The 14,728-nt window shown below is 39.8% G+C and overlaps 1 non-coding gene across 1 annotated transcript; it reads right to left on the bottom strand.

Annotated features, from left to right (window-relative positions):
- Positions 1 to 4,535: 4,535 nt before the first annotated feature.
- LOC112761818 (small nucleolar RNA R71) lies at positions 4,536 to 4,641 on the bottom strand. The gene has a single exon (XR_003182194.1). It is a non-coding gene; the product is annotated as a small nucleolar RNA R71 (small nucleolar RNA).
- Positions 4,642 to 14,728: the final 10,087 nt, after the last annotated feature.

Below are 14,728 nucleotides of genomic sequence, written 5' to 3'. Positions count from 1 at the left end.
ATTTCTCTCACTTGGCTTAGGGGTTGAGTTAATGGAGACACTTGAATAGTTGATATCAATTGTAGATTATGCGTTGAGAATTGCTAATTGACTTGGAGTGCACTAAAGCTAGACTTCCCTAGGGTGAGACTAGGACTTGTGACTCAAGTTAGTTACTCTCATTTGACTTTTCTCCATTGTTAGGGGGTTAACTAAGTGAAGCAACAATAAATTCTTATCATAATTGAAGGAGACCATAATGATGGAACTTCCAATGCTTACCCTTGGCCAAGGGTTTTATTTCAATTAATTGTTGATTGCCTTGCTAGTTTGAATTCTTGCACCAATTCTCAAAACCATAAAAGCTTTTCTAATCAATGATGCACACTCTAAAGCAATTCTTAGGGAGAACGACCCAGGATCAATACTCTCGGTCATAGATATTAGAATTGTTTGATGCGGTATTCGTGTGTTGGTTAGACTATACTCATGATCGGATTCATCACTAGTTTCTAACCGGCATAAGAATATTTACGTTCATCAAAATGGTGCCGTTGCCGGGGAGTTACTTATGTGTGTCATTCTATTGGTTAGTGTGAATATATTGATATGTGAATACTTGCATTTCTCTCTTAATTGATTGATTGCTTGTTTGATTGTTAGTTAGGATTAGTCTTTGCTTAGATGCCGATTGATGTCATGAGTTTCTTATCTCCTTCATTGTATGATGCGTTCACTACCAAATCCGAGCTTAGCACCATTTGATTCGGAAATTGAAAGAACATTGCTTCATATTAGGCAAGCTCGGAGGCGATTGGTCTTTGAGAAAGGTGAAAAGGTTCTAACCAATTCACCAACCATCTCATCGTCATCCAACGAAGGCACCAATTACTCTTCCGTTGATACTACTAATAGTTTTTCTTTTGATCTAGGTTTTGACAACATGGCCGCTCTAAGAAGAGTTACGCTCAAGGAAGCGGGTGCACCGGATTTTGTTCTCCAATCTCTAGGTTTTGAATGCAAACTTTGAAATCAAGACCGCTCTCATCAATCTCTTACCAATGTTCCATGGACTTCCCGCACAAGATCCAATTAAACACCTCAAGGACTTTCATGGCGTATACTCGACTACTAGGTGGGAAGAATCCGATGAAGTGGCTATATGGTTGTTTGCCTTTCCCTTCTCTGTTGAGAGAAGAGCCAAGGAGTGGATCTATACCTTGCCTAGTGATGTTGTGTCCGATTGGGATTTGCTTAGGAGAGAATTCCTTGATAAGTTCATGCCCGTGGAAATGACGGACAAGCTAAGGAAAGAGATTTCATGTATTGTACAAGGCGAGATGGAAACTTTGTATGAATATTTGATGCCAGGGCATCTTGGCCAGTTTCACTGACCTTTTCTTTACTGTTTTTAGGTTAGTTTCATGCATTTCCTAAGGAAATAAGCAAGTTTTGGGTAGATATTCACTTACACCTTGATTCAAGCATACATTGTGCATTTCACATTATTTCATGAGGATTTTGCATAAGTTTAGTGAAAAATTGTATGTTGCATTGCCCATGACTTGGACTAGAACTTTGATGCACTCTATTGCTTGATTTCAGGACCAAAGGAAGCAAGGAAAGGGATGAAACTTGCATGATTAATGAGAAAAGGGATTGCCAATGACACTCTCAAAGCCATCATTGCCCACATTAAGAGTCACGTTAACTCACGTTAACTAAGTTAACGTGAAATCTAATGTGGAAAAGGGAAGTTGAGCCAACGTTAGTGCCACTTAACATTGTCACTAACATTGGCAAACACTCATGAGTGGCCACGTTAGAGCCCACGTTAACCTAGTTAACGTGACTTCTAACGTTAAAGGGGGAAGAGAAGCCAACGTTAGTGACATTCGACATTGTCACTAACGTTGGCCTAAGGATGCAACACACCACGTTAACTCCCACGTTAACTTGGTTAACGTGGGAGCTAACGTAAGAAGTGAGAGTTGTCGACAACGTTAGTGACACTCAACATTGTCACTAACGTTGGAAGCAACCACACAACCCCCCAAGGAGCCACGTTAACTTCCACGTTAACTTAGTTAACGTGGAAGCTAACGACAAGGAATGAATGATGAGCCAACGTTAGTGACACTCAACATTGTCACTAACGTTGGGATGGCTAAGAATGGCCACGTTAGAAGCCACGTTAACCTAGTTAACGTGGACTTTAACGTGAGATCTAGGGGCACATTGGAACGTTAGTGACAATGTTGAGTGTCACTAACGTTCTCGAAGGTTGGCAAGGCCACGTTAGAAGCCACGTTAACCTAGTTAACGTGGACTTTAACGTGAAGCAAAAAGGGACACACTAGAACGTTAGTGACAATGTTGAGTGTCACTAATGTTCTCAAAGGTTGGCAAGGCCACGTTAGAAGCCACGTTAACCTAGTTAACGTGGGATCTAACGTGAGGCAAGGGGGTACATTGGAACGTTAGTGAAAATGTTAAGTGTCACTAACGTTCCCGAACTTATACTTTCACTAAATGATTAACACCCCTTACGCCCTGAGCTAAAGTCTCTGCCCACTTAACACTTTCTTTCTGCAAGTAAAGCCAAGCCCAAATGAAGAAAAGAACTGCTTCAAACTCAAGATCCAAAGGCCCAAGACTCGAAGAGCAAACTAGAAGCTGAGAAGAGTAGTATATATAGGAGTAGCTTTGAATTGTAAAAGAGAGTTTTGAGGAGGCTGGAAGAGGAGAACTACTCTCTGTATTTTACTTTCTCTGCATTTTCTAGTTTTATGATGTATTCTCCATCTTTGTTTTCATTTTCTAGAGCTATGAACAACTAAACCCCTTTCATTGGGTTAGGGAGCTCTGTTGTAATTTGATGGATCAATACTAATTTTCATTATTCTTCTTCTATCTTTTCTCTTGATTTTACTTGAAAGCTTTCGATCTTCATCCAATTGAGTAGTTATCTTGGAAGAGAAGCTATTCAAACTTGGATCTCTTTTGAACCTTGAAAGAGGAATCAAGAGATCAAGCTAGAAATGCTTTCTCATGCTGGACCAAATTGGGTTTGGATGGGTATGTGACTATAACCCTCTCAATACTTGATTTGGGAAATGCATGTGGTATAATCAGTGACCATACTTCATCTCTTCTCATGAGCAATTGACCAAGGAATTGGCTATTGATCAAGATTTGAGAGATTGAATTGCAAGAAATTGTAATTCAATCACTTAAGATTGCCAAGGAGATCAATGAGTGCATTGATTGAGGAAGAGATGAAAATGAACTTGATCCAGAGAATTACAACATCTCCTAAGCCCAATGAACTCCCCATCTCTGATCTTACCCATTCTCTTTAATTTCTGACATTTACTTTTATGAGCAAATCCCCCATTCCCATTTACAATTCTGCAATTTATTTTCAGTCATTTACTTCTAATCCTTTAATCCTAGCATTTACTTTTCCGTTATTTACATTCCCGCCATTTTATTTTCTGCAACTCTCAACCAAAATTCTGGATTCGCTCAACTAGAACATTCTTCTAATTAAAGTTGCTTGATCAATCAATCCCTGTGGGATTCGACCTCACTCTATTGTGAGTTTTTACTTGACGACAAATTCGGTACACTTGCCGAAGGGAAATTTGTTGTGAGACATGTTTTCCGTGCATCAAGTTTATGGCGCTGTTGCCGGGGATTGATTGTGCATCAACAATGATTAAATTGGAAGATCACTAGATTGAGCATTTTTATTTTGTGAATTTTATTTTCTGTTTTAGTGATTTACTTTTTGTTTTAGTTAAACTTCTTCCCTTCCCCGTCTACTCTTTTGTTCTTCTTTGTTACTTTCAATTCTGTTTGCTAACCTACTAACTGTTTGATATATTGCATCACCCACAACTAACAGTAATTCTGACACAAATACTTTCTGCACCTATCTTTTCTTGCTTGCACTTGATGGTTGTATGACAGGGAGAAGAAGCGGGGCTTCAACTTCCTTCGATTCTGAACCTGAGAGGACCTTCCTTAGATTAAGGAGGGAGGCAAGAGGAAAGAAAGTGGTTGGTGCTGAGGAATAAGAGGAATTCTTTGAAACAAACATGGAAGACAACATGGAAAACCATCATGAAGAAGAAGATCACAACCATGGGGGAGGAGGTAGAGCAAATCATGCTGGGGAGGATAGAAGTGTTTTGGGCTCTTACATCAATCCAAACCCAGGAAATTGTGGAAGTAGCATCCAAAGGCCAACAATCTATGCCAACAACTTTGAACTTAAACCACAGCTCATCACTCTTGTTCAGAACAACTGTTCGTTTGGAGGAAGTGTTCAAGAAGACCCAAATCAACATTTAACCACCTTCCTGAGAATATGTGACATAGTGAAGTCTAATGGTGTTCATCCTGATGCCTATAGACTGCTCTTATTTCCATTCTCACTCAGGGACAGGGCAGCCAAATGGCTGGAATCTTTCCCAAGGGAAAGCTTGACAACTTGGGAAGACGTGGTGAACAAATTCTTAGCAAGATTTTACCCTCCTCAATGAATCAATAGGCTAAGAGCTGAGGTCCAAACTTTCAGGCAACAAGATGGTGAGACTCTATATGAAGCATGGGAGAGGTACAAGGACTTAACAAGGAGGTGTCCACCTGTCATGTTCAACGAATGGGTGCAGCTGCACATTTTCTATAAAGGGCTCTCTTATGAGTCAAAGAAGGCCGTAGACCATTCATCTGGAGGATCTTTGAACAAGAAGAAGACCATTGAGGAAGCCATAGATGTTATTGAAACAGTAGCAGAGAAGGACTGCTTCTATGCTTCCGAAAGAGGGAACACAAGAGGAGTAATAGAGCTAAACAATGTAGATGCTCTATTGGCCCAAAACAAGCTCATTACCCAGCAGCTGGCTGACCTCACCAAGAAGATGGAGATGAACCAAGTAGCAGCAATCTCCACTTCATCAACAATTCAAGAAGGAGTGAATGAAGAAGCAGAGGTGAGTCAGGAGCAAGCCAACTACACTGGGAGTTCACCAAGGAAAAACTATTATCCATACTCTAAGACCTACAACCCTGGATGGAGAAACCACCCAAACTTTGGGTGGGGAAGTGAGCAAGATCAAAACCAAGACCAGAGACGTTACAACTCCAACAACAATGTAGCTCACCAGCAATTCACACAGAGGACGTCTCAACACCCCCACAACAACACTTCTTCATATGCCTATCAAAACCAAAATAGCACATCTGCTCCGAATCACCCATCAATTGATGACAAGCTCTCTAAGATTGAAGCCTTACTTGAAGGAATATGCCAAGAGATTCAAGAAAATAAGGTGTTCAAAAAGGAAGTACGAGCCAATATTAAGAACCAGGGAGAGACCATTAGGAAGCTGGAATTCCAGGTGGGATATTTAGCTGAGAAGATTCCCAAACCTACCGATAGCTTCCCAAGTGACACGGAGAAAAACCCCAAGGGAGAAGCAAAGAAAGTAAGATGGAAAGGTTGCAAAATGGTCACTACGAGTGATCAAGAGACTGAAGACAAGCAAGGCAAATTTTGCAAACAACCTGAAGACAACTCAACAAAGGAGGAGGATAGAGATCACCAAGAACGAAAAATCTCACAACAAGAGTTGCTGAAGCTCTATGCTCCCTTCCCTCAACTGCTCAATGGTGCTGTGGGAAAGAGAATATACTCAAGGTTCCTAGACTTGTTTGCATCTCTGCATATAAACATACTATTCATCAAGGCAATTCAACAAATGCCTACATTCATCAAGTATATGAAGGAACTTCTTCCCAGGAAAAGCTCACTCAAAGGAGGCCAGACTATAGTGATGAACAAGGAATGTAGTGCCCTTATTCAACCTGAGTTGCCTACAAAAAGAAGAGACCTAGGGAGTTTTCACATCCCTTGTGCCATAGGTGAAACTATGTTCGATAGAGCACTATGTGATTTGGGGGCCAGCATCAACTTACTGCCTTTATCCCTGGTGAAGAGGCTGCAGATTAATGAGATAATGTCCACAGATGTAATCATCAGACTGGCTGACAAAACTCAAAAGCAAGCAATAGGAGTGGTGGAAAATGTGTTGCTAAAGGTTGGGAAATACTTTCTCCCAACAGACTTTGTCATTCTGGACATGGAAGAGAGTCACACTCACCTAATCATATTGGGAAGACCATTCCTAGCTACGGCCAGAGCACTTATCGATGTAGAGAAAGGGGAGCTAATATTGAGAATCCATGATGAACGACTCAGCTTCAATGTCTTCAATCTCTCACAAGAATCAGATCAAGAGGACAAGGAACTAAGCACAAACGATAAAGAGACACTGAAGGGGGAGACAAGCACTGAAGCACAGCAAGTTCATTCTGAAACCCCCTCAATTGATAAACAAGGAAAACAGCAATTGCCACAGCTCAAGGAAAAGTTGGAGGATCCTAAACCTCTAGAGGCATGTGAAGACAACATCACAACTCCTTGGAAAAAAAAGGTCACCAAGGGGAAGGCAACCTCAAAAGAAACAAAGAAGAAGGTACCAAGGAAATGGAGGAACAAGAAGATCCCTACGGAAGATTTCTCTCCAGGGGATAGAGTTGTCTCAGCTTACTTCCCAGATATTCCCACTAATCTCCCTACTGTACCATCTCAGTTACCTAAGGTCTTCACTATCAACAGAGTTCTTTCCCTGTAACATGTGGAGATCATTGATCCAACCAATGGATACACGTCAACAGCAAGAGGGGAGGATTTTAAGCACTACCAACCACCCTGATGAAGGAAAAACGTCAAGCTAGTGACGCTAAAGAAGCGCTTCATGGGAGGCAACCCATGTTTTATATGTTTTTAAAATAATGAATAAATCAATGTTTATGAATTTCAACCCAAACTTGACAAACACTTGGTGAAATCTTTATCATGCAGTCTATAGTGAAGAACAAGTTTGGTGTTCAAAGCAGAACTCTTGGAGCTTTGAACAAAACTTTTCATCACAATGCTTCAAACTAAGTTTGGTGTCACCCCATGGTGCCACCAAAATTCATGAGGATACACCAGTGGTTGGCTAAGTTGAAATTCATAAATATACAAACTCTTTTTCTTCCTTTTAGTATTCTAGCCGTAGAGTTTGATTATTTTTTTTATCATATTAATTTCCTTATTTTAAATCTTTATAGGAAAGGAAAAGGAGAATTAAGAGGGATAGATTGGACAACCAAACAAAGAAGGTTCGGACACCACAAAAGGAGGGGTTACACACTTGTTCTAAAGAGGGAATACATTGGAAAATGTTGCCATGCAACATTGAAAAAATGGGACCCCTAGAAGACCGAGCAATCCCCATCATAAAGTGATGATCCTTGTCTTCTAGCCATGCATAACCCTAACCGTCCATCAAGTGACCACTTCATCAATCTACACCCTCCATTCTCTCACAACTTCTTTATATAAACGACCCTTGTCATCACACACCCTTCACCACTCTTCATTTCGGTACAATACACCCCCTATCCAATTATAAACATTCCTCCCCTCACTCTCTTCATTGCCATAAAACCCTAAACAACCAAAAGTCTCTACAACCTTGCCACCTTCACATATTAATCATCATTCATGGCAACTTCAAGTTCTAAGAGAAGGGAGGGAAAGAAACCCATGGAAGAAAACCCATATGATGAGAAGAGATTTAGAAGCTTGCATCATGCATTGCAATACGGGTGGATGGTTGATAAGGAAATCATTTATGAGTTGGGATTTCAAGTTAAGAAGATTGAATACCCCGAAATCACAGAGAAGGTAGAAAGGAGAAGATGGGAGCTCCTCACTGACCCGGTCACTAAGGTGAATGCAAATCTCATAAGAGAATTTTATGCAAATGCAGTTAGATATGATAAGAAAGATGAGTCATATACAAGCTTGGTGAGAGGAACAATGGTGGATTTTGGTCCCATGTGTGTAATGAGGGCATTGAAGCTACGGTCTATACCATTTGAAGAAGAAAGTTATCACTCAAGATTGGACAACAACCCCAATTATGACCAGCTTTTACGAGACCTTTGTGTACCAGGAGCTGACTGGGAAAGGGGTGCGGGAAATAAACCAAAGTTCATTAAGAGAACAGACCTCACTCCTGAAGCTAAGGGGTGGTTTGAGCTAGTGAGGAGGTCTATTCTCCCAGCTGCAAACAACTCGGAGGTGAATCTCGAGAGAGAAACAATGGTTCGTTGTATACTCAAGGGAGGAGAAATCAAAGTTCATGAGATCATAGCTCAAGGCATTAGAAAGATGGCAGAGAAAAGCGACTCAAGAGGAACATTAGGTTACCCTAGCACTATTTACCGAATATGCAAGAAAGCTAGGGTGGTTTTTGAAGATAAGGACCCCGTTTGGATAATGGAAGGCATTCCAATAACAGTCCAAAGGATGAATGCTGCAGCATCCCCCCTGCCTCAACGGAAGCAAAGAAAGAGGACAGCCCCTCAAGTAGTGGAAGGCCAAGTCTCAGAGGGTCAAGCACAACAGACCTTGGACATGCACCAATTGCAGGAGGCTATTGATGGCTTGTCTAGACAATATTTGGAAAGCCAAGGAGCACAGAAAGAGCTTCAACTACAGATGATGGGGCAGCAAGAGGAAACACATTCAAGATGGATGACTCAGAAAGGTGAGTGGCAAAGGCAAATGATGGAACAACAACTAAGCCAAGGACAATAATGGGGAGAAGCATTCAACAGGATGGAACAAAGGCAAAACGAGCAACAAGAATCCACCCAGAGGCTAATCAACATCCAAGCACATCAAGGGGCACACATACATAAGATGCATCGAAGACAAATAGAACAGGCAGAACTATTGGACGAGCAAAGGGCATTCACAGAAGGAGTTTACATGAGCGAAATAGGACATCATATAAACACTCAAGCCAGGCTCGGCTACTTAGTGGGATAGCTGCCAGTATTGCATCCAGGAATAGCCAAGTATGACGAAATGAAGGATGAATTAGCACGAAAGGAAAGACAAAGGGTGGAAGAGAGTCATGAGTCAGTGAAGAAGGCACTTGAGGATTGGAAGCGAGCAAGATTGGCACGGATGCGAGGAAATGCAAGAGGAAATAATGAGGACAAGCAAGGAAAAGAGCATGGACATCCACAACAGTAAAAGGTGGTGGAGATCCTTCTTTGTTCCATCTTTCTCTATGTCTTAAATAAGGAAGATCTTGTGTGAAATAGAACTTGCTTCCATGTTATGTTTAAACCTTTTTCAATCATGTCTTTTAAGTTTGTGGTATTGAATAGGTCTATGTGTGCTAGTCTTTATGTCACTGCATCCTTACTTAACTTACTTGTATGCTTGTTCCTTTTAAATCAAATGAAGAAGAGAATGTTTATGTTTTTAAAAGACCAGAGTGGAGTTCATATTGTGGAAGTGCATTCATGAATCTTTGGGGTAGTCATAAGTTAGCCAAGTTAGTTCAACCACAAGGTTAGGAGGACAACTATCTATCCTGAATACTTGACTTTGGATATACCCATGAGACTACGTAGATGACAAGATCCTAATAAGAGAAAAGGGAAAGAATAATGGAAGTGAAAAACAAAAGAAAAAGAGTAAGCAATAAGGCTAGGCACCAATGGTTTGGACCTTGAGATAAGTGTCTGTGGTGCTCCTATGTGAGGGATCTACTTGGATGAATAAGCTCTCAGGGGTGCTTTATAACTTGGTAACTTGGGTTAACTAACCCGGAATTATCAGCTGAAAATCCACTATCAAGAGTAACCCTCACTACAGAGCATTTAGTAACCCAAAGAGGTGCTGGACACCAAGGTCTCAAGAAAAGAAAATAAAGGAACTATATGCCTGTGGTGTGTATGTATGGGGGAGAGACTTGAGGGAGTAAGTCCTTAGGGGTGCTTTAACACCTAGCACCTTGAACCAATTGGTTCGGGAGTGTTGGCTAAAAGCTTATCTTAAAGAGTTGCCCCCTTACAGAGCACTTAGCCTAAATAACACAAATAACCCTTGAAATAACAATAAAAGGATCAATAAATAAAAGTCTCATGGGATATAGACAAAGTAAGTGTTTAGGGACATGATAAAGGTCTGAAAGCCAGTAATGGAATGAACCTAAGTTGCTATTCATGAAACCACCATAAAATCAGTAACATGACTTCCACAAGAATGACTCATTCCTCTGGATATTCCATTCATCATTCTCTTGTTCCAGTACTTGCTTAGGGACAAGCAAGCTTTAAGTTTGGTGTTGTGATGCCAGGGCATCTTGGCCAGTTTCACTGACCTTTTCTTTACTATTTTTAGGTTAGTTTCATGCATTTCCTTAGGAAATAAGCTAGTTATGGGTAGATATTCACTTACACCTTGATTCAAGCATACATTGTGCATTTCACATTATTTCATGAGGATTTTGCATAAGTTTAGTGACAAATTGTATGTTGCATTGCCCATAACTTGGACTAGAACTTTGATGCACTCTATTGCTTGATTTCAGGACCAAAGGAAGCAAGGAAAGGGAGGAAACTTGCAAGATTAATGAGAAAAGTGATTGCCAATGACACTCTCAAAGCCATCATTGCCCACGTTAAGAGTCACGTTAACTAAGTTAATGTGAACTCTAACGTGGAAAAGGGAAGTTGAGCCAACGTTAGTGACACTTAACATTGTCACTAACGTTGGCAAACACTCATGAGTGGCCACGTTAGAGCCCACGTTAACCTAGTTAACGTGACCTCTAACGTTAAAGGGGGAAGAGAAGCCAACGTTAGTGACATTCAACATTGTCACTAATGTTGGCCTAAGGATGCAACACACCACGTTAACTTGGTTAACGTGGGAGCTAACGTAAGAAGTGAGAGTTGTCGACAACGTTAGTGACACTCAACATTGTCACTAATGTTGGAAGCAACCACACAACCCCCCAAGGAGCCACGTTAACTTCCACGTTAACTTAGTTAACGTGGAAGCTAACGATGAGGAATGAATGATGAGCCAACGTTAGTGACACTCAACATTGTCACTAACGTTGGGATGGCTAAGAATGGCCACGTTAGAAGCCACGTTAACCTAGTTAACGTGGACTTTAACGTGAGATCTAGGGGCACATTAGAACGTTAGTGACAATGTTGAGTGTCACTAACGTTCTCGAAGGTTGGCAAGGCCACGTTAGAAGCCACGTTAACCTAGTTAACGTGGGCTTTAACGTGAAGCAAAAAGGGGCACACTAGAACGTTAGTGACAATGTTGAGTGTCACTAACGTTCTCGAAGGTTGGCAAGGCCACGTTAGAAGCCACGTTAACCTAGTTAACGTGGGATCTAACGTGAGGCAAGGGGTTACATTGGAACGTTAGTGAAAATGTTAAGTGTCACTAACATTCCCAAACTTATACTTTCACTAAATGATTAACACCCCTTACACCCTGAGCTAAAGTCTTTGCCGACTTAACACTTTCTCTCTGCAAGTAAAGCCAAGCCCAAATGAAGAAAAGAACTGCTGCAAACTCAAGATCCAAAGGCCCAAGACTCGAAGAGCAAACTAGAAGCTGAGAAGATTAGTATATATAGGAGTAGCTTTGAATTGTAAAAGAGAGTTTTGAGGAGGCTGGAAGAGGAGAACTACTCTCTGTATTTTACTTTCTCTATATTTTCTAGTTTTATGATGTATTCTCCATCTTTGTTTTCATTTTCTAGAGCTATGAACAACTAAACCCCTTTCATTGGGTTAGGGAGCTCTGTTGTAATTTGATGGATCAATACTAATTTTCATTATTCTTCTTCTATCTTTTCTCTTGATTTTACTTGAAAGCTTTCGATCTTCATCCAATTGAGTAGTTATCTTGGAAGAGAAGCTATTCAAACTTGGATCTCTTTTGAACCTTGAAAGAGGAATGAAGAGATCAAGCTATAAATGCTTTCTCATGCTGGACCAAATTGGGTTTGGATGGGTATGTGACTATAACCCTCTCAATACTTGATTTGGGAAATACATGTGGTATAATCAGTGACCATACTTCATCTCTTCTCATAAGCAATTGACAAAGGAATTGGCTATTGATCATGATTTGAGAGATTGAATTGCAAAAAATTGTAATTCAATCACTTAAGATTGCCAAGGAGATCAATGAGTGCATTGATTGAGGAAGAGATGAAAATGAACTTGATCCGGAGAATTGCAACATCTCCTAAGCCCAATGAACTCCCCATCTCTGATTTTACCCATTCTCTTTAATTTCTGCCATTTACTTTTATGAGCAAATCCCCCATTCCCATTTACAATTCTGCAATTTATTTTCAGTCATTTACTTCCAATCCTTTAATCCTAGCATTTACTTTTCTGTTATTTACATTCCCGCCATTTTATTTTTTGCAACTCTCAACCAAAATTCTGGATTCGCTCAACTAGAACATTCTTCTAATTAAAGTTGCTTGATCAATCAATCCCTGTGGGATTCGACCTCACTCTATTGTGAGTTTTTACTTGATGACAAATTCGGTACAAACTATTTAATATCCAATGTTGAATGTCACTAACGTTGGCTTCCCCCCTTTCTTCTTAACATTAGAGGCCACGTTAACTAAGTTAACATGGCAACTAACGTGCCCACTTATGAGCTTGGTCCAACGTTAGTGATAATGTTAAGTGTCACTAACGTTGGCTCCATTTCCTTTCTTCAAAGTTAATGCCACTAACTTTTCTCACTATCGTTGGGGCTTTCCTTCCTTCCACGTTAGTGCCCACGTTAGTGTAACTAACGTAGCTACTAACGTGGCTTCTTCTCTTCTTCTTTTGGCCTGAAATCAATCAAACAAAGTGCATCAAAGTCTTGCTCTTAATCATGGGATCATGCATCATCCAATTTATCATATAATTCATGCAAAATTCTCATGAAATCATTCAAAGTTCACAATGTTTGCTTGAATCAAGATGTAAGTGAATATCTACCCAAAACTAGCTTATTTCCTAAGAAAATGCATGAAACTACCTTAAAAACAGTAAAGAAAAGGTCAGTGAAACTGGCCAAAATACCCTGGCATCAATTTACAGCGTCCTGGGCGTTCAGAAAAACGCCCAGTGACAAAGGAGTTCCTGGCATTCAGCGCCAGAAAGAAGCAACAGCTGGGCGTTGAACGCCCAGGAAAAGCAGCAGTTGGGCGTTGAATGCCCAAAACATGCAGCGTTTGGGCGTTCAAACGCCAGGATGGTGGGGAGGAGGTAAATTCGTTTTTTCTTCATATTTTTCATTTTAATCTTAATTTTCATGTTTCAATTCATGATTTCTTGCATAAACATGTTACAAACCCTGATTTCTAAAATCCCTAATTTCTAAAAACCCCACTTTAAAAATATCAAATGTATCTTAATCCATAAGCACAAATCCTTTTTTTTATCCAATTCAACTCTTTTTCAAAATTTTCAAAACAAATCTATTTCTTTTCATTCAAAAATCTTTTCAACTAATCAATATCTTTTTCAAATCTCTATATTATCTTTTTCAAAAAAAAAATATCCAAATTTATCTTTTTCAAATATCTTTCATATCTTTTCAATTTTAAATTATATCTTTTCTTATCATACTTATCTCTTTTTAAATCATATCTTCTATCTTATCTTTCTCCCTATTTTTGAAAAACCCACCCCCTCCCTTTTAAAAACACAATGGAAAAAACAACAAATGCAGGATGACCTCATCAAGAGGAGGGCGCAAGAATTCCCACCAGAACTCCCTCAATTTGAACACTGGGAGCATCTTGAGGCATCTGTCACTAAGTTGCAAGAAACCATGGACCAATTGAAGGAAGAACAGCAAAATCAAAACAGCATGCTTTGCAAACTGCTCAGAGAACAAGAGGTGCAAGGGCGTGAATTAAGAGAACTAAAGCGTCAGAAACTATCTCTTGAAGGGCCAAGCACCCCACAGACTAAAGAGGCATTCGCTTCCCAAAGTCAAGGTTGTTGAGTTCTGATCTTAACCTTAACCCTGTGATAATTTTTTTTCTATTATTTGAGTTTCACCTTAGGAGTCATATAATGGCAATTAGTATTTATATTTTGATTTTATCCCCAATTAAGCTATAATTTATTTTTCTCATCATCATTAAACATGAATAAAATAGAAGATTTTCTTTAGAACAAGGAGGCAATAATTTTCGAGTTTTTAATAAAACAAATTCTAATTGTTTACATGTGGTGGCAATGCTTTCTGCCTTCTGAATGAATGCTTGAACAATGCATATGTCTTTGGAATTTGATGTTCTTGAATGTTAAATATGTTGGCTCTTGAAAGAATGATAAACATGAGACATGTTATTGGTAATCTGAAAAATCATAAAAATGATTCTTGAAGCAAGAAAAATCAGTGAATACAAAAAAAAAGAGAGAAAGCAAGCAGAAAAAGCCAATAACCCTTAAAACCAAAAGGAAAGGGTAATAAAAAGGATCCAAGACTTTGAGCATCAGTAGATAGGAGGACCTAAGGGAATCAAATCCTGGTCTAAGCGGCTAAACCAAGCTGTCCCTAACCATGTGCTTGTGGCGTGAAGGTGTCAAGTGAAAACTTGAGACTAAGCGGTTAAAGTCAAGGTCCAAAGCAAAGAGAAGAGTGTGCTTAACAAACCCTGGACACCTCTAATTGGGGGCTTTAGCAAAGCTGAGTCACAATCTGAAAAGATTCACCCAATTATGTGTCTGTGACATTTATGTATCCGGTGGTAATACTGGAAAACAAAGT

Source organism: Arachis hypogaea, chromosome 16 (assembly GCF_003086295.3).
Source record: "Arachis hypogaea cultivar Tifrunner chromosome 16, arahy.Tifrunner.gnm2.J5K5, whole genome shotgun sequence".
NCBI classification, from domain to species: Eukaryota; Viridiplantae; Streptophyta; class Magnoliopsida; order Fabales; family Fabaceae; genus Arachis; species Arachis hypogaea.
Note: the sequence above shows the minus strand (reverse complement) of the source record. Positions and strands in the feature narration are given on the sequence as shown.